The 24,081-nt window shown below is 46.1% G+C and overlaps 2 long non-coding RNA genes across 2 annotated transcripts in view; both read right to left on the bottom strand.

Moving 5' to 3' along the window:
* The window catches only part of LOC308610935, a 178,391-nt gene that overhangs the window by 7,930 nt on the left and 146,380 nt on the right, over positions 1 to 24,081 (bottom strand). The window lies entirely within an intron of this gene.
* Positions 920 to 12,196, bottom strand: LOC308610918. The gene is made up of 3 exons (XR_014014697.1): positions 12,063 to 12,196; positions 4,848 to 5,055; positions 920 to 1,223 (listed from the first exon to the last, which is right to left on the bottom strand). It is a non-coding gene; the product is annotated as an uncharacterized lncRNA (long non-coding RNA).

The following is a 24,081-nucleotide window of genomic DNA, read 5'->3' as shown; positions in this document are numbered from 1 at the left end:
TTGTAAAAAGTATTTATATACACACATAGACGTGAGCAAAACGAAGGTAAAATGATCCACCATTATCACACTACCCACAGGTAACCTTATTCACATTTTGGTGTACACTCTTCCAGATACACAGATAACGTTTTCTTCTGACATTTGCATCTTTTTTTGAACCAGCAGTTTCTGATGATAGGCAATTTCATTGGGATGGACTTTCTCTCGAAAAGCTGTTACTGAACTGAATGCCTTATGTCTCTGATGTCTTAGGAGGGTAAAATGCAGCATACTCTAGGGGGTCTGTCTCACCCTTTTCTGAGCACTACTCCTGGATCCAGGCAGCCATGTGTATGACTCTGTCCCTGGTCATAGCTGATCGGGCACTTGGCACGGGCTGGGCTTTTAAGATGGTCACTCCCAGGATTTGGGTTATGGGTTCTAAGATGCTACTTGCTTCCTGGGCTGGTCCTTTGAACTGGGGGACCATGAGGTCATTCCTTCCTGTCACATGACTGGAGAGAGCAGAGATCAGGGGAGCCACACAGAGACACAGAGAGGAGATACGGCCTGTGTGTGCATGTGCGCATGCTTGTGTGTGTGTAAAAGAGATGATGCCTGAGATCTGATGGCTTACCAGTTCTATTTCGAGGCCAGGCTCTCTTTCAGCTCCCAGTTTTTATGAGGCACTCACCCCTATATCCTTAAAAAAGCCCCCTCCCCACCTTTTTTTATTTTTTGCGGTACACAGGCCTCTCAGTGTTGTGGCCTCTCCCGTTGCGGAGCACAGGCTCCGGACGCGCAGGCTCAGCAGCCATGGCTCACAGGCCCAGCCGCTCCGTGGCATGTGGGATCTTCCCGGACCGGGGCACGAACCCGTGTCCCCTGCAGCAGCAGGCGGACTCTCAACCACTGCGCCACCAGGGAAGCCCCCTTCACCTTTAAGTAGCTTTTCAAAAATATGTTATAAACATGTTGCTTCATCCTTGCCTTTTTAGCCTGTTAATGTCTAATTTAAGTAAAGCAGGATGCAATCCCCAGCAAGTTATCTGTTTCTCCTTTCTTGGACCATGCAAATCAAAACAGTCTTCTTCTAAGGAGGGTAGTGAAAAGTTGTGCCAATTGTGTTCATACTTCAGCTATTCCAACATTCTTTAGTTTAGCTTAAGTGAGACATTCTCATCTTTGGGCTTTAATTATTCTGTTTAAAAATAAATTTTAAAAGATACTCTAAAGAGAAACTAAGAAAAAATACAACCAAATAAAAGATTTACCATAATGCAGGTACATAAATATGAACTAAAAATACTTTTAAATTAAAAATGAATCTTTTTTATTTTAAAAATTAATCTAATTAAAGTTACAGATTAGGCTGGAGAGAATTGATCCATTGCTGAAGCTTAAAAAAAAACTAGCTATAAATGTTACTAGTTTTCTACACTGTTGTTACAAGACTTGACTGACATCCGTGATGTACTCTGTAATATTTTTGAAATGATGAAATGCGTGATCCAGAGACTTGAAATATTTCAATACTTGTGTATAGGAATTTTCTTCCATGAACTAGAAATGAAAAAAGTGAGAATGTTTCCTTGCTCAAATCACATTAAGTGGATTCCCTTATATTACTTGCATTCATTTTTAACATAGTCATAAATGGTTACATAAAATACAGGAATATTATCTGTTGAAGAAGTTGATGGTTTTTATAGTCAATGTATGTATTCAAATTATAAATGTTTCTGCATAATCTCTGACCCCAAAATACCATTCCATGCCACTCCAAGAATTCTTCCATCAAAAGTAAAGGCTCCAGTACATAAAGACATGAACCTCTATGTCCATTACCACATTTCTTGAAATCATAAAACTGTTTGGAACTTAATAAATGTTTATCAATGGGTTTTGACTGAATGAAATTATGGCTCACTCATAGTACACATTACTGGGCATCTACTAAAGGCAATATGGTAGTGATATATGCTAGATATCATTAATATAATAGAAACACAATGTACTAAAAGTGTTTTGCAACTAAAAATCACTATACATTGTATGGCTTTAAAAAGGAATGAAATGCTGCTACGTGCTATAACATGCATAAACTTTGAAAACATTATGTTAAGTGAAAGAAGCCAGACACAAAAGGACAACTATTGTATGATTCCACTTATATGAGGTAGTTAGAATAGGCAAATTATAAACCCAGAAGATAGAATAGAGTTAACCAGAGGCTAAGGGGAGGGGAGAAATAAGGGGTTATTGTTTAGTGCGTACAGTTTCTGTTTGGGATAATAAGAAAGGTCTTAAAATGGATAATGGTAATGGTTGCTCAACATTGTGAATGTACTTAATACCAATAAATGATACACTTAAAAATGGTTAAAATGGTAAATTTTACATTATGGGACATTTTACCAAAATAAAAATATACCATAAAGTAAAGTAAAAATTTACCTCCTACTAGGCATACTATGAAGTTTGCATAAAATTGCACTTATTTTAGGAGCTTATATGGTTATTATCATATTTGGGGACATGTAAAGAAAGCAACAGCTTAAGTAGTCCTCTTGAGTTCTTTCTCTCCATCTTTCCAACCCGGTGTTTTCCAGATTAATGGTTTTGTCACGCCTCTCTTTGAATACTAGCATCAGTAGGAATGCTAGCTAGTACTGGTTTCCTTAAGTATCAGCGAAAAATTTTAATGTATTTTTATGCTGGTAATTGTTTTAGAACCTGGGAGGGATGTCATTGTTTTCTTAACTTGGCAAAAGCAAATATATTACTGTAGACAGCATTACTAGAAAGAAATAGTAACTTTGAAGTAGACATATGTCCATCCTAAGAAAACTGAATATATTTCAAAGCAGACCACACCACTCAACTGCTGGCAATGTTCTTCCACATACTTGGCAGTATACTACTCGAAGTCTGAGAACTGTTTCTTTTTTGTAAAAATGATTTCGATTGGAAAACCCTGAATAAATCCTTTGGAGTGTGTAATGTTTAGAGCTCCTTCTGGGATTCCTTTTCCATGAATCAAGGTTCTTTGATTCACTATCCTCCTTGGCACTTGCTTCCTAGTCATCTCAGCAGCCTTTGTGCCAGTGCTAAGGAGCTCCCATTTTAGGTCCTAAAGCAGGGAGAACAATAAAAGGAGAACCTCATTTCAAGTACCAGAAATGTCTGGGCTATAAAGGACACACATATTGTCAAAGTAAGCCCAGAGTGGGGTGACATCACCAAGGTCATTCCTGGCTCCGCGTCCCCCACAGGAGGAACAACTAACAATTATTTGGCAACAGGACACTATTTGAGAGAATCCTAGAACATGGAGGTGAGGCTGAAGCACCCCCGTGCACCACAGAGACCAAGACAGACTGCATTAGAAGGGTGAGAGAAGGAGCTACATGTTGACCACACTGCCCCTCCCCCAGGCCAGTGGAGCACCATGGGTGAGGTCTCCCGTGAACCTCTGGTTCCTCCAGTAGGAGAAGAGAACCGGGGGACAGCAAGCACCACCACTAGCATTGGGGTTGCTTTGTGGGAGCCACTGCTCTAATCTGCTCCACTGGGATTGCAGGGGAATCTGCAGGGTTTGACCACTAAAAGTTGGACTGTGATGAAGGGGGAAGGGGCATGCAACAGCCAGCACATGGATTGTGACAGATGGAATTCATACCTGCAGTGCCCAAGTAGGGATCACAACGGGCATCTTTGCTTATCTACAGAGCCAGGTTGGCGGGGCACTACAACCAGGGAACTCAGGGTACAGATCCACCTGATACGCATCTGGCCCTTGAACCTGGTTTGACCATACCCAGGGAAAGAGCAGAGTCACAGCCCACCCACTGTGGACAGTGTCTTCTGGCCATCTGACCAAAAGGGCTGGCAATAAATCCTGGAAGCTATTTGGCCCAGTCGTGCTCCAGCCAAGAGGCAGGCAGCCAGAGCTCATCACTGGCTCTGGTACAAAGCAGAGCCAGTATCAAGTGTGGAGGGATCCTGTACCATGCACAGGCAGGGAGATTAATTCATATCCAAGGCTGAGAGGAGCTCCCAGCTCCTCCCAACTGGGGAGCCTGTTTGAGAAATTAAGAGTCGCCTGGAGTGGTCCCTCCTCAACCCACCCAGGCAAAGGAACTGGGACTAGTCCCATCCCATCTGCTGTGGAGAGTGTCTTCCTGGCCCATCTGACCAGAAGGATTGGTGACAACTCCTAGAAACTGTGCGGCCCAGCAGTGCTCAAACCTAGAGAAGGGTATAGGCAGAGCTGATAGTCTGCAAAGCCAAGCCAGTGGCCTTGTTCAGCCACAGAACGTGGAGTATGGATCAGCTTGAGTTAAGACAACAAAGAGCTTTACTGGCTTTAGAGCTGCTTCTCCTGCTGCACCCAGGCAGGAAATCTAATTCATAGCCCTACTCATCACTGAATACAGCCTTCAGCATGTCCAACTGGGGAACCTAACCAGAGAACATGGGAAGATGTACAGCCCATTAAACAGCCCTAGATACAGTGGCACTTGAACAGACAACACAGCCTCCACCATCTGCAGGGCAAAACCAGTGCCCTCACCTGACCAGGGAATTAAGTGCACACTCTGGCCTGATTTGGGTTCCCAAACAATGAACTATACAGGCTCTGGGTCCTGTCCAGAGCCAGGTCCTATACAAGCTCTGATTCTCTGCCAGGAAACTAATTCATAGCCCCATGTACTACTACTACTGAATATAATACCCAGTAAAGTCTGGAGGAAGAGCCCAATTATTCACATATGCAGATACCAATGTAAGGAATCAAGGATCACAAAAATTAGGCAAATATGACACCACCAAAGGAAAGTAATAAAACTCCAATAACTGACCTTAAAAAAATGAAGATCTGGGCTTCCCTGGTGGCGCAGTGGTTGAGAGTCCGCCTGCCGATGCAGGGGACGCGGGTTCGTACCCCGATCCGGGAGGATCCCACATGACGCAGAGCGGGCTGGGCCCATGAGCCATGGCCGCTGAGCCTGCACGTCCGGAGCCTGTGCTCCGCAACGGGAGAGGCCACAACAGTGAGAGGCCCACACACTGCAAAAAAAAAAAAAAAAAAGAATATCTATGAACTGGCAAAGAATTCAGAATAATACTCCTAAGGAAGTTTAGTGAACTACAAGAAAGCACAGACAGCTAAGTGAAATTAGGAAAACAATGCATGAACAAGACAAGAAGTTTGACAAGGAAATAGCAACATCAAAAAAACAGGAGCACTAGATTTTAAAAATACAATAACTGAACTGAAGAAGTCAATAGAAAGTTTCAAAGGTAGATTCGACCATGCAGAAGAAAGAATCAGCAAACTGGAGGATAGAACTTTAGAAATTACCCAGTGAAAGGAACAAAAAGGAAAAGAATAAAAAGAGTGAAGAAAGCCTATGGAAATTATGGGACACAATAAAGTAAACAGTGTTCATGTTATGGGAATTCCAGAAAAAGAAAAGAGAGAGAGAAAGGGAAAAAAAGTATATTTAAAGCAATAATGGATGAAACCTTCCCAAACCTAGGATGAGAAATGGACATCCATATCCATGAAGCCCAAACAAGCCCAAACAGGTTGAACTCAAATAGGGCTACTCTGAGACACATTGCAATTAAATCATCAAAAGTCAAAAACAAAGAAAGAATTTTAAGACCAGCAAGAGAAAAGAGAGAAGTTACATACAAGGGAACCCTGTGATAATTGGATATTCACATGTAAAAGAATGAAATTGGACCAATATCTTATACCACTCACAAAACTAACTTGAATTGGATTAAAGACTCAAATGTAAGACCTGAAACTATGCAACTGCCAGAAGAAAACATAGGAATAAAGCTCATTACATGGGTTTGGTAATGACTTTTTGGATATGACACTGAAAACACAAACGATAAAATAAAAAATAAACAAATGGAACTACATCAAACTAAAAAGCTTCTGCACAGCAAACAAAAACAAAAACAAAAACAAATCAACAAACTGATTGAAAAGACAACCTATAGAATGGGAAAAACATATTTGTAAACCATATATCTGATAATGGTTAATATCCAAAATAAATTTAAAATTCATACAAATCAATAGCAAAAAAAAAAAAAAATTACCCAATTAAAAAAATGAGCAAAGGACCCGAATAGACATTCCTCCAAAGAAGACACACGAAAAGCCAACAGGTACATGAAAAGATGCTCAATACCACTAGTCATTAGGGAAATGCACATTAAAACCACATTGAGGGCTTCCCTGGTGGCGCAGTGGTTGGGAGTCCGCCTGCCGATGCAGGGGACACGGGTTCGTGCCCCGCTCTGGGAGGATCCCGCGTGCCGCGGAGCGGCTGGGCCCGTGAGCCATGGCCGCTGAGCCTGCGCATCCGGAGCCTGTGCTCCGCAACGGGAGAGGCCACAGCAGTGAGAGGCCCGCGTACCGCAAAAAAAAAAAAAAAAAAAAAAAACCACATTGAGATATTACTTCACACCTGTTAGAACAGTCATCCTCAAAAATGTCAAAAGATAACAAATGCTCATGAGGATGTGGAGAAAAGGGAACTCTTGTGCTGTTGGTGGGATTGTAAATTGGTAAAGCCAGTATGGAAAACAGTATGGAGGATCCTCAAAAATTAACACTAGAACTACATATATCTAGCAACTCCACTTCTAGGAATATATCCAAAGAAAATGAAAACACTAACTCAAAAAGATATCTGCACCCCCATGTTCATAGCAGCATTATTTATAATAGCCAAGACATGGAAACAATCTAAGTGCCCATTGATGGACAAATGGGTAAAGAGGTTGTTTTATATATTTGTAGGTATATACATATTATAGGTATACACACACACACACACTGAAATATTATTCATCTGTAAGAAAACAAAGAAATGCTACCAGTTGAGACAACAGAAATGGACCTTGAAGGCTTTATGCTAAGTTAAATAAGTCAGAGAAAGAAAGGCAAACACTATATGATCTCACTTATGTGTGGAATCTAGAAAAAAAGAAAACAATCATAGAAAAAGAGATCAGACCTGTGGTTACAGGAGACAGAGGGTCAGGGGAGGGGAAATTGGAGGAAGACGGTCAAAGGTACAAGCTTCCAATTGTAAGATAAATACATACTATGGACATAATGTACAACATGATGACTATAGCTAACACTGACGTGTGATATATAGAAAAATTGTTAAGGATAAATTCTAAGCATTCTCTTCACAGAAAAGTATTATTTGATCTCATTTATATAAATGTGTGTGTTTGTGTGAGAGAGAAGGACAGAATACAAAAATGCAAAAAGAAAAGTTGTAAAGTACGAAGCTGCTTAGGTTTATACCTCAACTATAACAGATAACAATTTGTTTAATTTTAATAGGTGCAAAAATAAATATTAAGCATAGAACAAGCAAAAAGAAAAACTGAGCCCAGCGTAGATGTCCTTAAAGCATTTGCAAAGGAGGGCTGTATTAGGTCCGCAAACACCTGCAATTACAGGCAAAATTCTGTGTGTGTGTGTTGTGTATGTACTTGGGGAGTGGATGCATAGCCTTTATTGAATTATTAAAGGGGATGTTAAGACCCAAAAGTTTAAAAAGCACTGGAAAGCCTGATCACAAAACCATTTTAAACTACTCTGATTATGTTTTATAGTTTTCCTTCACTCGTTAACACTTCAAAGAACAGCATGTGAATGTGGAAAGAATCTCTGCCATTTAGGTAAGATCTCTGAGTCTCAGCGTAAAATTAGCATAGTAGAAGGATGAAATTATACACCATAGATGAAAGTACCTAGCAGAGCGCTTTAAGACTAGTACTTACTTATGCAAGACATCTTCCCCTGCTTACTTGTTTTCAGTAGAATGAAAGCATACTGAAAGCTGGTACAATGTCTTCTTTGAAGTTTTCTTTTGTAATGCTTACTATGCTTTTTGATACGGATGAGCCAATATCCACTTAAGGGCATGTAAGCTCACAATAACTTTTGTTGAATATAACTGTTTGAATGTACTTTCACTATATTATTATATAGGGATTTTAAACTAAAACGTACTTGCACACATTATTTAGAGCCTAACTTGGATATCAGAGTAGGTGGATATACACCCCTGGAAAATAATAGCTAATTTCTTCACTAACATCAAACTGCTGAACATCTACTTTGCATATACATAGCTAGGCACTGTATTATGAGTTGCAGGTAATATAAAGTTGTTAGTCAAAGACTCTGCTCTCTAGGGTTATTTTACAACAGCAAATCATGTTCAAACTAAAGGATAGACCAAAATAGAAAGTGCCATAGGAATTTAGACAAGGGAGAAACACATCTGAAATGAGAAGGAAGGTGGGTATGGGGAAGGGTTCATGGAAGAGGCAGTGTATGCTGTGAGCAAGGTTTCAACGTGTAGCAGGGTGAGTGAAAGGAACAAATGAAGACATATAGTCGTGATATCATGAGGCACAAACTAGAAATAAACAGCACTTGTTCTAGGCTGGTCATGAGGTAATTTAAGGGGATTACTGAGAAACTAGATAAAGAGATATCTCTTTATATATTACTTATTAATAATACTTTTGAACACAAGTATTTAATTTAAAAAAAAGAACAATATAGGGATAGGAGATTAGGAGGTACAAACTATTATTATAAAATGAGCTATAAGGATATATTGCATAGCACAGAAAATATAGCCAATATTTTATAATAACTATAAATGGAGTATAACCTTTAAACATTGTGAGTCACTATATTTTACACCTGTAACTTATATAATATTACACATCAACTCTACTTCAATTAAAAATGCTATTTTAGTGAATAAAACACTAAGCAGTAAAATTTTTAAAAAAGAACTTAGAAGAGAACTTAAAAATAAAGACATAAAGAGCAGGTTGAAACAGCGCAGAAATCTGGCAATTAAGAGGCCATTGATAACTTTCAAAATAGCACTTTTTCTACCCATTCTCAGTGGAGGCAAAGCCTTATTAATTCTACTATTTCTTTTTCTGTTTTTCAAAATCTCAGGATAAGTCTCTTTCAATTGTAGCTAATGGCAGTAATGCAGCACCAGAAAATGCCTTTTGTAAGGAGAGGCAACTTTGAATCCTAAATCGGTACTCAAGTCTTAAATTACTGATAACACCGACCACCCACCAGACTAAGTTTTTTTTTTTACGTGATTGGAAAGCAACAGATTGATTTCAATTCTATCTTGTCAAATCTACAAAAAAGTTCCCACAGTTCATTTAGCAACTAATAGCGTACATCCTTCTATTTGGTATTACTCCTCCTCCTTAACACCGGGCAATTAATTTTGCCTTTCTCTGGGAAACGTTTTTAACAAAGGAAATAGAGTCATAAATCAGTTTCGGATAGGAAATCATACAACTATTTCTACCTAGGGCTTTGAATTTAGAAACTTTCCTCAGAAATTGTTGAAATATAACAAAGTCCAAACTCAGAAATAACTTAAATTTAATTATCTTAGTTGCACTAAAATAACAAATTCTATTTTCTATCTTGTTTTCTTTCTTCCCCAGAAGGCTTCTCCAACCCTAATCCATAACTTAATGCATTCATCTCACCTATAAAATCACTGGCAGGTATGATGCCGGCTTTGGCGGCTCCAGTCCCCTAATCCTGACCCATTTCTTGCCAAAAATTCAGTTTCTTCAGAAACCAAGTAACAGACATTTCAATTTCTAACCATCATTAGCATATTTTCATGTACTAATACTCAACATAAAAACACCTTTTAAAATTACAGAAATTTTTACTGTACTTAAGATCAATTGCACTAACCTGTATTTCATAAACCTTGGGCTACTTTCTTAAAAATGAATTATTATTTTAATATGTTTTTCACTTATTATTCAGAATAATTATTCATATAATTAAATATTTTACAATTAGGTAAGAAAGGTGGAAAATAGTTTTGTTATTCTTGTTCTTTGTTCTCTCTTTTACTTGGTGTGCCTGAGTCAAAATTTTAGAATATTGAAAATTTAATATTTCAAACCCAAACCACATTTAAAGATAATAATAACAACCAGCCAAAACAATTTCGGTCCAGAGCTTTGCATGGTCTGGGGAACAGTTCTCTGAGTGGGCCATTTGGAGTGGGATTTGCCCACCTGCCTCCACTCCTTCTGCCTCATATACTGAAGATAGAGACAAAGAAACCAACTCAAGTCTTTCCAAAGTGTATTTATAAATAGAGAATTTGTAATCAGAAAAACAATAACGATATATAATAGAAGTAACATGATTTTTCAGAACCAGTATCTTGTTCTAAAGCAATATTTAAAAAAGAAGGTAAGGGGCTTCCCTGGTGGCGCAGTGGTTGAGAGTCCGTCTGCCGATGCAGGGGACACGGGTTCGTGTCCCCAGTCCGGGGAAATCCCACATGCCGCGGAGCGACTGGGCCCGTGAGCCATGGCCGCTGAGCCTGCGCGTCCGGAGCCTGTGCTCCGCAACGGGAGAGGCCACAACAGTGAGAGGCCCGTGTACCGCAAAAAAAAAAAAAAAAAAAAAAGTAATAAGTTTAGCTATAAACCCTGGCCCTCTTTTTTATTGATCTCCTATTTTAATTTCTTAAAATAAAATCCATGGCCTTTTGAGTCAAACTGTCTCTTTAATTTCAGATTTAAAGATAACAAATCTCTTTTTAAATGGAATATTGGCACACAGACACCACACAGTCTGGCTTATTACAACTGTTCTCTGTTGGTGAAGTGGCACATTTGCAATCCCCACCATAGCAATCTTCACCATTTCACAGAATATCATTCAATTGTACATCCCTAGGTGAGCAACAAGAATGGGTACTTGAGCTCAGGAGCAAAGCGTTTGTGGGGAAATCCTAGGTCAGAACCCCTAAAAGGGGAGACTAACTTGAGGATGCCCAAATAACCTGAGGTTTACCTTGGCCACCTCCCCTGGCTTTCTGACTGCCTGTGGGAAAAGTCTCTCTGGAAACTCTTTTGAGGTTATTGGGGGAATCCTAGGACAAACACACTGCTTGCTTTTGCAGGAGGACTTGCCCCATACCCTACCCAGCTAGGTGTCTCACAACCTAGCTGGACTAAAAAATCTTCAAGAAAAACGGGATAGACTGACATTTGCATTTCTACTTCCACCTATTCTTATGCACAAAATATGTAGGTAGAGCCCTCTTTCTCACACCCCAATAGATTCTGCTGTCCTTGAAACCCATCTGGTAGCTGCAGTGACTACAATGAAGGGAGTTATCGGAAACCATATTGGTACTGGGCTTAAAGGATTTTTCATGCCATGCATTTTGGGGAAGGACACAGATAACAGTCCAAACGTGGTATAAGGCAATGCCCTTTCTGGGTCCTTGAAAAATCAGTCACGGAACACAGGTGGTGGACAGGAGCTAACAAGAGCTGGTTTGTTAATGAGCACAGCATCCCCGGGGATGGGGGGGGGGATCAATGAAATGATTGACAAGAGAAGATGGTAAATGAAGGGAGAAGTGGGGACAAGTGCTGCTCAACCCAAGCTGAACTCCAGGAGGTAAATTTCTCCTCTAATTTGAGATTCTTTCTAAAGGTTCAGTATTGAAGTGGATGTTTGACGTTGAAATGTGCAGACCCATTCTGATAACTGGAAAGGGAGGAGGCTGAGGAACGCAAAAGGAGAAGGAAGATTTCCGATTACTTCTCCAGGCTGCTGACAAGAACCTGCTGCTCGCAAACCACAAATTAACCAAGCGAAGGTTGAAGGTAGCAACGTAAAAGTGCAACTCAAATTATTTTACATTCGGAATCCTCTTCAATATCTAAGCGAGTGTAGCACAGCAATGGTTGATTATCTTAAGATTACAGAGGCTGACCGCCTTCTTTGTTTGCCCAGTAACACCGCTCCTCCAATAATCTCAAGCACTTGGCTGATTAACATTTCAATTTCAGTTGTTGCTCCTTTTCCCATTGCAGAAGGCGGCAGGGATATTCCCCTTCTTCCCTCTGTATTACAAACCCCATTACTAACCAAGCAGAAAGCACCGCGCAGTGTGGCCGAGGCTAATAATAGCCGGGCTGCTTACCTTCTCCGGAGGGATCGAATCAGCGCATGTCCCCGGCGCCGGCTGCCCCGGGGCCGCAGTGCCGCCGCGCCGGGTCTGTGTGTGGTCAGCTCGGCCGACCCCCACCCCACCTGCCAGCTGCAGCAGCTGCTCCCGACGCTGAGCTCCGGCCGCCGGAAGTCATCCCCCGCCCCTGGCCGGATCGCCACATTCCGCGCCAGCCGCGGGGGGAGAGGGGCCTCTCCCGGCTGTGGGCACCGGCTCCTGGGAACTGCGCTCAACGATCGCTACCCTTCCCGGTTGTAGGGTTATTTTCTAGGAATGCTTTTACAGAAGAAGCGTCGCCGGCTGGTGGACCGAGAGAGAAGAGCCAGAGTGACTTTCCCTGCAGAGCGCCTTTCCTCTGAGCGCTCCCCTGTCACTCCCGCGGCATGGACGGCTCCATTCCGCTGTGTGGGTTTTCCACCCTCTTCATCTTCCTTATCTGTATTGTTCATTTCGCTGAATTTGAGAGTGGGATTAGCTCTTAAGATATCATTCAAACACTCCGAAAATATTTTAAATTGGCGACTAGTTTTTCTAAGCCCCTTGTAGCGAGCTCCACTTCCCCACACACACACACACACAGTTACTCGCACGTACACACCCAGCCGAACCACTCACAATTAGGAAAGCTGGGACCTCTCGCCCTCTTGCCTACGTAATGAAACAGGAAACTCCCAAAGGAGTGGGGAAGTAGGACCGGCTAGCGAAAGCACTCGAGGAAAGAGAGAGGGGTCGCCCCAAGATTTGGTTGCTGTTTAGTGGTGTCCTTAGTGGACAGATGTTCCCCCTCTAACCCCCTGGCCTCGCCCCAAGTGGAATGGCTGGTCTGGTGACAGCTGTAACATTTGAAAACAAAGAAGCTGAAGCCACATTAACAGATGGCTGCATCTCTTTCTTTCCCGAAGGATTGATCAGAATTGGCTTTAAGAATCATATTAGCATATACGTATATAATAAGCCCTTTCCTTCTCTCTTTAAATTGGCACCAGCTCTTAACAGGTTTCTCTCTCTCTCTCATCTTCCTCCCTCCCTCCTTCCCTCCGTCCCTCTCCTAAGCTGACCAGATCATCAGTTTCCGGATTTAAGGGGGAAAAAAGGCCAAGGATGTGCTCTCTTTACAGCTGAACCAGGGTTTATTTTCCCAGTGTTGAGCCATTCCCAAGTAGAGAGGCTCTTTGACACTAGGGTTCTCTGTGAGTGAACTTCTCACATTCAGCTTGCTTTTGGAATTGCCCATCACTAGGTCCAGGCCAGTTTTATCCTTGGATTTGTCCAGCAACCTAAACAGTATAATTGCACAAGGCCAAGGCAGTACTTTTACTCTAGGAAGCCTTCCCAACTCTCTGTTTAGCAGTTCCAAAATTAGGAGGTAGTGTAGCAAACAGTTTCAACAAGGCTCAGTAAGAATTCTTGACCCTAGAATGCGGGCTTTTTAAAAGCTGGAACAACCTAATTCATCTCTCTGTGTTTCACTTTCATAAAATTAGACCTCACCAAAGAGCAGGGGATTCTTAATATGTATCAAAGTGTATGTGGAATCTGGATGGGAATATTACATCTTTAATTTCACTAACCTCTAACTGCAATTTAGTATTTAGCATGTCCTTTAAATCTAAATGCAGACAACAAACCACAATAATATTAGGAGTACCTGTGACTATATCCCCAGCAGATATCACAGACAATTTCCTAAGGCAGTTTTATAGATATCTCAAAGTATCACTACTCTGATGTCACAATCAAATCATCATTACCTTTTTTCTTTTATCTAATAGACTATATCTATTTTAGAATGGTTTTAGATATACAGAAAAATTAAGGGGATAATACAGAGTTCTTATATATCTCATTCCCAATTTCCTCTATTATTGACACCGTACACTAGTGTGGTACCTTTTTTACAATTAATGAGCCAATATTAATACAATAATATTAACCAGAGTCTGTACTTTATTCAGATTCCCTTGGCTTTTGCCTAGTGTCCTTAATTCCATTTCAGGCTTCCATCCAGGACACCACATTACATTTATTTATCAAGCCCCCTTAGGCTCCTCTGGGCTGTGGTAGTTTCTCAGGCTTTTCTTGTTTTTGATAACCTTGACAGTTTTTTTATTTATTTATTTATTTATTTATTTATTTATTTATTTATTTATTTTTGGCTGTGTTGGGTGTTCGTTGCTGCGCGCGGGCTTTCTCTAGTTGCGGAGAGCGGGGGTTACTCTTCGTTGCAGTGCACCGGCCTCTGATTGAAGTGGCCTCTCTCGCTGTGGAGCACGGGCTGTAGGCGCCTGGGCCTCCGTAGTTGCAGCACATGGGCTCAGTAGTTGTGGCTCACGGGCTTAGTTGCTCCCTGGCATGTGGGATCTTCCCAGGCCAGTGCTCGAACCCGTGTCCCCTGCATTGGCAGGTGGACTCTCAACCACTGCGCCACCAGGGAAGCCCCAACCTTGACGGTTTTGAGGAGCAGTGATCAAGTGTTTTGTAGCATACCTCACTAATGTAAACTGTCCAATGCTTTTCTCATGGTAAGACTGGGATTATGGTTTATTGGGAGGACAACCAGATAAAGTGCCTTTTTTATAACATCTTATCAAGGGTACATGCTATCAACATGATTTGACTGTTGATGTTGACCTTGATAACCTGGCTGAGGTCGTGTCTCAGATTTCTCCACTGAAAAGTCACTCCTCCACCCCTTCCACACTACACTTGTTGGAAGGAAGTCACTATGTGAAGCACAAACCCAAAGAGTGGAGAGTTATGATCCACCTCCTTGAGGACAGAGTATGTACATAAAGTATTTGGAATTCTTCCACGCAGCGTTGTCTATTTCCCCCCAAATATTAATTTATTCAATTATTGATATTTATTTATATCAGTATAGACTCGTGGATACCTATTTTATCCTTTGGGTTATAATCCAATACTACTTTATTTTGTTGTTTGAATTGTTCCAGCTTTGGCGATTGGGAGCTTTTGCTTTTGGCGCCTGTGCTCCTTTGACATACTCCCTTTGGGGTGTGTGAGTTTGTGTGTGTCTGTGTATCTGTGTGTATATGTGTTTAGCATGCATGTTTGTGTGTGTGTTTAACACTTCCTGACTTTCTGGTACCACAAGGTGCTCCAGGCTCATTTTGTGTATTTCCTGCCCCAGTCCTAGAATCAGTCATTTCTCTGAGGAGCCCTGATTCCTTTTATTGGAGAGTCACCTGAAGGGGCCACTGTTCTTACTGCGGCCTCCACGTCCAAGGCCCAGCAGGTGTTCATTCCATTCAGCTGGATATGAACGGGCCTTCTTGTTCTTGGGCCATCATGTCTTGAGCTGATATGGGCTCAGGTCCTTCTCATGGGTGTCGGTGTGGCCGAGAGCCGAGCTGTGAGCACATGGGAGCTGGGGCGGGGATTTGGGGCGGGCAGGGGTCACAGAGAGGGTCCAGGATGCCTTCAAGATGCCTTCCCCCCTCTGAGGCAGCCCCTACCCATGGAGGGCCCAGGAGCTTCCAAGGTGGTGGGTGCTGTTTGCGCGGCCCTGGTTGTCCTGGTGCGGGTGCATCTTGTTGCTAGGGGCTTGTTTAAAAAAGAAATTAACTTGAAAACACAGTGGCTGAGATACTCATTTATTCTTTATGATCACATGGGTGGCTGAGTGAAATTTTTATTTTGGAAGTTCACCAAATGAGTTTGGAGGTTCCTCAGACTTGGAAGTTCATCACTAGGAACCCTCAGTGGCATTTGAAGATGGGGCGGGGCAAGGAGGCATTGGTCCCTTCCTTCTCAAACTTGGAGTAACCATCTCCCTTGCCAACCACTTGGCTGGGACAGGCCTAGGACCTGCTCAGTGGCAGTGCCTGGCCAGGAGCTGGAGGAAGCCTCAGTCAAGGGGCTTCATGAAACTTCTTTGCTCAGGGAACTCTTCCAGCTGAGCACCTGCATGTTTGTAAACTACTTTGGAACAGAGATCCCCTGCACTCCTTGTGTAGCGGGTGTAACTTTGAACAAGGTTAGCCCTGACTGGAGGTGCTATTATACTTAAGCTACAGAGAAGGGGATTTTAATCCTGGGGAGCCTTGCAGCGACTCAGAACCCTCACCTTGTTTAGGCCTCACTGGGCATGGCTCAACAGTGGTGAGGGTGCTTTGTTGCCACAGTGACTTGTAAATGTTGCTGTGGTGATGCTTCTGTGAGGTGATGCTATTGGTACAACCATAATGAATTTGGGATATATGTGCTGTGAGTCATAGGACCATGCTGCAGGGACCACGTGCACATCTTGCTTAGACTGGGTGACCAAGGGCACATGGCTTCCCACTTTTAGAAGGGCCAAAAGTAGCAATGATGGCAAAGCCTGATGGTTAGGATCCCCGTGTATCTATTTATCTCCCCATCTCCTTTGCCCTCAAGGGTCACCCTCCTGTGGGTCGTGGTTAGAACAGTCTTTGAGAAACTCCAAGTGACACGGAGCCTCTACCCCATAGCTGGTGGCCATGGGTATCTTGGGCAGTCGGGGTGGGCGTCCTTCAGGGTTATTACTGGCCTGGGTAAGGTCACACTAGCGTAAGGTCTTGGGGGGCCTTAGCTGAGGGGAATTGAGATCTTTGCCCTAAAAGGCTCCGGGGTTGGGGGAAGGGTGGATGGACCTAGTTTGGGAAAAGAAACTTTCAAATTGGACATGGGGGTTCTTAAGGTAGCCCTTCCATTCCTCCATGGATCCCCTCCCACGGAGCTTTTAGGGAAGGCTGATTGGACCAGAGAAGTCCAATGGTGTAACCAGCAGGGCTCACCTCTTAAAATTTCCTACATTTCAGGCCTGAGATTCAGGCTGGTCTGAAAGTCTTGGCATCTTTTGGTTAAAAGGATTTTTCCAGCCTTTCTCTGTGCTGAGCCCGGCCCGTGATTATGAAGCCCACCCTGGAGGGAGGCTAGCAATAACATTCCCACTTTACAAGTGAAGGGGGCCGAGTTGTAAAGCGGCGCCATTCCTGCCCGAGTGTTTAAGAGGGTCACAGAGCAGCCCGAGTGAGAGTTGCAGCACGCCGTCTTCACCGGGCCTGCGGTAGCCTGGGCTGCATCACCTGTAAGCACAGGCCAGGAGTTTGGGGTTTCTCCTGCTGCCATGACAGGAGACCCTCGCGGTTGGGGTGATTCCACCATTCCGGCAAGAGTAGATGGGGATCTCTCCCACCTTGGGATACCCTTGGAGAAAAGCTAAGTGTGTTCCACCATTGAGAACACAGGTCAGGCTAGCCCAGGCCAGGGTGAGGTTCATCCCCACAACTGGCTGCCATTAAATGCTGGGAATGCCCCCCAAGACAGGCTGATCAGGGGACCAGCCGGCTGGGCAGAAGTGGGAGTGATACTTGAAGTGGTCTAGGGAGAGGAGGAGGAATGTGAGCAGCATGTGAGGGGTGTGTCCATGATTTCATCTAGAAAAATGGGCTGTGGGAGCTTAGCTCAGGTGTTAATGAAATACCAAACTCATACACCCACCCCCACCCCCGGCCGGTGATGGACACAGGGTCATCTTCGGGGAACTCTTTAACAGCACAGTGATCATTATGGAATTATTTGTGTGTTAGAAACAATGTGACTAGCAAAGCAGTTGAACTGTTTCTTTGGCTAGAGCAAAAGTGAGGAGTGTTGTTAGGCTGGGGTGATTGGAGGAAAAGCCCCAAGTGGATGCTAGATTGAGCAGGGGGGCAGGAGCAACACAGGCGGAGCTGGGGTGTGAGCAGTTCAGCCCTGCCCGCCACCCCCCCACCCCCCACCCCCCACCCCCCATGAAGGGGGTTGGAGTCTTGTCTTTGAAATGTCCTTAGATGCTTGTTGCCTGGGAAGGAAGGCGTGGAGACGTGCCAGGTGGGTGACTGGTGTCACTGAGGGCCTTCTTCCTAGACAGGAAATAGGAGCAGCCCCTCGATGGCAGTGAAATGCTTTTCCCCCCACGGGTGTGGAAAGAGGACAGACGGACTTGTAGCAATCTGGTTGAGTTCTTTGAAATTGCCCTTGACCCTTGTGTGTGCACCAGGAAGCCTTTCCTTTCCCTTTGCCAGGCTCCTCTTGCCTTGGTCTCCCCAGCTTCCCAGCCTCCCACCATTCTTTCCCTACCCTTTTTCTTCACCCTCGCCCCTGCTGACCCAAGTGAACATTGGTGCTATGTCTGTGTAGATGGCAGTTAGGGGCTATTTGGTCTCTTGATGACATCAGCCTTTTTTGTTGACTAGCAGCTGTTTCCATAGTCATTTGTAGCTCTGCCCTGATTGGTTGGATCTTACTGTGAGGTCACTCACCCCCCGTTGTAGCTCTGCCCTGATTGGTTGGATCTTACTGTGAGGTCACTCACCCCCCCTTTAAAAGTAAGCCACCTTGGAGAGTTAAGCAGTTAGGGAGTGATCTCACATGCCTATAGACGGATGGTGTAGATGCCTCACCTTGACCCTTGAAGGATGGATTGTGAGTGGGCTACGCGCCTCATTTTCTGCTTTCTTTGCTGGTTGTGTTCAGCTGTCCTTCCTTTGGGACGTCTTTCTGAGGGTTTTGTGCTTCCGGCGTGTGAGGCCCCTGGTCTCCAAAGGGGGGTGGTCTGTTGGTAGCAGATTGCCTTGGGCGTGGGGGTCCTGCCTGCTCCTGGTGACCTTTGTTCCCTCCTTTCCGGGTTGTCTCCCCTCCCCTAGGGGAGTGTTTTGATGGAAGCAAACCTGACCGCTTTGAAGCCCCAGAAGACAGTGATCTTCCTGAGGACATGGACACGGAGCCCCCCAGAGAGTCCCCCGCCGACCAGGCGGCCCCGGACGCGTCACGCAGCCCCACCCTCCGGCTGAACAGAAAGCGCAAGGTCTCTGGCGATAGGAACCACACTGAGACCACTGTGCTCCCGGAGGACTCTCTGCTGAAAGCCAAGCGGAGACGGGTCTCCAAAGGTGAGCTCGGTTTGGCTTCGGGCCTGCAGGGCACCCTACGGAAGTCCTGGAGCGGAGCAGTGGAAAGTTCCAGTCCCACCCTGGATCCCTGGGGGGAGCCACTCACACCTCCCCACCCCCCAACCCCATCCCACCCCCACCCCCCCAAAGCCAGGTGGCGGGGCTGGAGCCCAAAGGTGGCCAAAGGCAAATAGGCCCCCTCCCGAGACTTGGTGACAAGTTCCAGCCAACACAGTGACCACACCCCTCCCCTCCCCCACCCCTGTTAGTGATGTGTAAGACAGTTTGTTCCCCCCCCCCGCCCTGGGGGGCTTCTTCATTAATTTGTAGTTATTTCTCCATTAGCTGACTGGCCTGAGAGGGAAATGACAAACAGTTCCTCTCACCACTTAGAAGAGCCACATTATAGTGAGCTGACCATCCTGAGGTGTGCATTGAATTAACAGGGCTCCATCCCAGAAAGCAGCGCCGCTTGCTGCACCTTAGAGGACGGCGGGAGCAGAGAGCAAACCTGGCCGGCAGGGCAGGAAGGAAGTGACCCAGGCGGTTCAGCCTGCGGTCACCCCCCAGGGCAATAGCATCTCCGAAGAGAAACCTGGCAGGAAAAGGGCAGAGGCCAAAAGCAACAGCAGCTGGTTGGAGGAGTCCCTTAAATGCAGTGACAATGAACAAGGTACGCACGGGGCGGGGGGCGCTCCTGGAGGGTGGATCACCCGCCCTCTGTGGGAAACGGCCCTGGAGGGGACCTGAGCGCCATCCAAGTTGACAAGAGTAGCGTGTGGCAAGCGGGGAGTTTTCTTCATGAGGTCCTTTCAGCCTGCACACTTCCTTATGGAATGGACAGTGAGGCGGGAGCTCGACTTCCTGGGCTGCTCCTCATCACCCAGCCCGCGGCTGGGCAGGAAGGGAAGTCTTGGGTGACCCCGGGCGCTTGTCAGTGCCCTCATTCCAGCCTCAGGCTGTCCCCAGTCGCCCTGTCCCGAGCACCCAGGCCCCCCACGGGTGGGGACGGGAGCGCACGAAGGGCTGGCTTCTGCCCTCTCTTGCGGCCCTTTGAAGCGACTTGCCATTTGGCGTTTCGTGGGTTAGCCTATTTGCTGGTTGAATGTGGGATGATTAAAATATTAGTGCTTTGAAAACATAATTGGTATATCTTTAAAAACTGAAGCTGCTCCAACGATCAGTGCTAACAATGGGCTTTTCTTTCCTTACCAGCTACAACTGTGTAACGCCCGCTGCTTCTCCCCCTGACAGATGTGCTGTGCATGGACGAAGAAATGGATCGGCAGCCTTCGCCCCTGCCGCAGAAATACACCGACAACAGCGAGAAACCATCCGGGAAGCGACCGTGCAAAACCAAGCCTTTGATCCCTCAGGAGCCCAGGCGGGGCTTGCCGCTGCCAGGGGACTCCTAGGTGGACAATGCGGATGGCAAGGTACCTCTTGCCCCTGGCTCTCCCCCGCCCCCCGGGCCCGTGCAGGCACATCCCTCCTGCCTGCTTCTCTGCTTCTGGGGACAAAGCTTTCCTTTTCCTGAACCCCTCCCCCCAAAACGTCCCTGCCCCTTCCTAGGGGACGTGTCTCCTGGGTGGTGGTGAAGTTTCCAGCTAGTAAAAATGCAACCCCTTCCTCGCGCCCCGCCTCCCCCAGACAGAGAGGAGGAAAAGTGCTTTCCTCCACTCAGGTTTGTAACTCAGGGAGGAGGCGAACCAGCCGGGTGGAGGAAGGACAGCCTGAAATGTGTGCGCTGCCTGGTTTCGTCATAGGTGACCGTCCGGAGATTTTGAAAGCGGCCTGAGCCCAGTTCTGACTATGATCTTTCGCCGGCCAAGCAGGACCAGAAGCCCTTGGACCGTTTGCAGCAATTGTTACCAGCTTCCCAGGCCTCGCAGCTGACATGGTCAAGCTCCCCTCCAGAGACCACCCAGTCCCGCCCGATGCCACCGGAAGCGCGGAGACTTATTGTCAATATGAACGCGGGTGAGACCCTCCTACAGCAGGCCTCCCGGCTTGGCTACGAGGTGAGCATCCTTGTGGGTGCCCCGGATCAGGATCCGCCGGCTGCTGCTCCTTGGGTGGGGGACACACTGGCTGGGGATGGGGGGCGGGTCTCAGAGCCCAGCCCCCTCCACGTGGCGGGCTGGGCTGAGTGTTCCAGCAGGGTGTTTGCGTTGGCCCCGCTCACACTGCGGGCTCTTTGGTGGCTTGTTCAGTCGTGGTGTGAAAAGAAAGGCAGGCCTCTCTGATGTTCCGTTCCCATTCAGGCAGGTAGGCTGCTTCGGCCAGTCTGGCTCACTTATCTCTGATATAAAATCTGACCTAACCCAGGGCTTGGCGACCAGGGGAATTTTAATGAGCCCTTTTGGATTCTGAATAGCAAGAAGGAGAGTAGGAGAGTAGTTATTAGCTCTACTAACTTGTGCTGTTTGGGGCAGAGTGATGCCCCTGTGGGGTAGCGGGTGGGAAGTGTCTGTGCAGAGTAGGGGTGGGAGTGGGGCAGACCTGAGCAGTCTCTTTCTGAGAGGGCACGGGAGCCGAGGGCTGATGGGCGGGGAGCAGGGGTTGAGCCTTGCACAAAACTCCCTGTCCACACTGCTGTATCCCAACCCAGCACGGCTGATGACAGTGATGGCCTCTATTGCTAGAGCAACATAGAAAGATAGCTGATATCTGCCTAAGCCCGTGTGATCTGTAGTAACTCCTTTCACCCTGTTAACATCTTCACTTGGGAGTAACGCGTACTAGCCCACTCTTGGATGAGGAAACTGAGCCTCAGAGGGGTTAGCTGATACCCGTACAGGTAGCAATCCAGCAGTGCTCCACAGCCCACCACGCTCCTCAGCAAGACTGGCTCACACTGGAATTGCCCTTTTGACAGTTCAAAACCTCTGTGAGACAGATGACTCTCTCTGCCCTGTGCAGTTCCCCCACCATACTTGTCAGTAGCAATTGTGATGTAATAGCCCACAGGGCAAAGGCATTTTTCTGTGCTGGCATCAGCCCTCTGGGAGTTGAATGGTGACAGTAAAACGCGGTGCAGCAGGCTGAGCGTGGAGGTGTGGCTGAGCACTGGGGTGGCAGGACCCAGGCTGGCCCGGAGCCCTGGCGCCCACACCCTCAGCCAGGTCTGTGCCCCTGTCCCCCGTCTCCCGTCGTGTCCCCCCACCCCGGTCCATAGTGCCGTGAGCCCTTGGAAGTGTGCCTGCCTTGGCCCTAAGGCATGACTGTGGGTGGGAAGTTGGAAGCACTAGGGCTATGCTTAGTTTGGGGGTGTTTTTTGTTGTTGTTGTGGGTTGAATGTGCTGTTGTTTATATCTACACGTCTCTTGGAGACCTCTCCATTAGCTAGAGAGCACTTTCTGGTAATTAGCGCAGTTACTTGCAGGTGAAGTCCAAGGAGCACCCAGTTGGTTTCCCAAGAGCTGAGAGCGGGCGCCTAGGAGGACAGAGCAGATGTTGCACATAGTGTTGAGCTAGAGACCCCCGTGGTTGAGAAAATAGTCTCCTTGCTTCCAGCAAACGCTGGAGTTGGGGGGGAGACTCCTAACCCCAACTTTTGGGTTAGGGTTGAGAAAGTAGACTCCCGCTTCCAGCAAATGCTGGAGATGGGGGGGCGGGGTGCTGCTGCACCCGCCGTGGAGGGCGGGGCTCCGAGCCCCACCTGTGAACTTGGCATCATTTCCAGCAGTCTCCCTTTGGGACCAGAGACGTCAAAAGACCCTCGTTGGTCCTCTAAGACAGTTTCCATTTTGGTTTGGTGGCTCTGAGGCCTGGACCAAGGGGCACTTGATCCATCCTTTTTTAGGCTACCTGGCCTTTGATTGCACAGGAAGCCTTGGGAATGTTTAAGGTCGGATTTGTTTTTTTCTTCAAATGTAAATTTCAATATGTAGATTCCACAGATCACCAGTGTTGATGCTGAACATTGTGACAAGTAGATGAATGCTTTCAACTTTGATTTCTCTGGGCAGAAATTTCTGGGATTTCTCTGGGCAGAATTTTAAATGTTGGGATGATGGCCCAGTTGGGAGATGTGGCAGCTTCAACCTTTTCAAATTGAAGGACAGTTTGCTTAAGCAGATAAGGGTGTGGTTTGGGAGGGTTTTCCTGAAGTTTTGTCTTCAGCATTCTTGGTTATTTTCTTCTGCTTAGCCAAAGATACCATGTGCAGTATAAAGGCTGTCTGAGCTTTATGTCATGATAATGTGGTTCTGGAAGTTTAGAAACACACTCTGGCTTCAGATCCGCGTTAAATAGATCACTTGCGTGGCCAAAGACCTCAAACCTTTCCGTCCTGGGAAAAAGGCTTCTATTTCTTAGGCTAAAACGCTAGTGTGCAACCACATGCTTGTGCCTTTAGCGGTGATGGTTAAATTTTCTATGAACTGAATAAGTCATGTTTTTTAAAAAGTTAATGAGGGGGCTTCCCTGGTGGCGCAGTGGTTGAGAGTCCGCCTGCCGATGCAGGGGACACGGGTTCGTGCCCCTATTCCGGAAGATCCCACATGCCGCGCAGCGGCTGGGCCCGCGAGCCATGGCCGTGGAGACTGTGTGTCCGGAGCCTGTGCTCCGCAACGGGAGAGGCCACAGCAGTGAGAGGCCCGCGTACAGCAAAAAAAAAAAAAAAAAAAAAAGTTAATGAGGCATTTAATTAACTAACAACGTCGGGCTTATGGCCTTTATGGTTACATTTTGCGGGTAATGGCATTCGGCTTATAGCCGCTGAACAGAGAGCTGTCCGACAAAAGCAGTTTGACTTTGCTTGGGAATGGCTGGGCTGCCCTTCAGACACTCCCGTTTATTTCTAGCGGAGAAAATAGACCAAGGAATGTGTTGCCTCGACAGACTCGCCCCGCCTCTTCACCTTTCAGTTAGAGAAAGTGTTGGTGGCGATGGTTGCCATCCATTTAGAGGCCATCACCCTCCTAGCTAGGAGAGTGTAGTTAGCCCACTTGACCCCCAACAGAGAAGGCCTGTGGGATGCTCGTCACAGCTGGATTGCATCCCTCTAACTGGGGCCCTCTTGGGCCTTTTGAATCTTCCCAGCTAACCAGGTACCAAAGACCTGAGTTATAGGT

The sequence above is a fragment of the Mesoplodon bidens genome, assembly GCF_964165515.1.
Source record: "Mesoplodon bidens genome assembly, contig: HAP1_SCAFFOLD_96, whole genome shotgun sequence".
Lineage (NCBI taxonomy): Eukaryota > Metazoa > Chordata > Mammalia > Artiodactyla > Ziphiidae > Mesoplodon > Mesoplodon bidens.
This window is presented reverse-complemented; position numbering and strand designations above follow the sequence as displayed.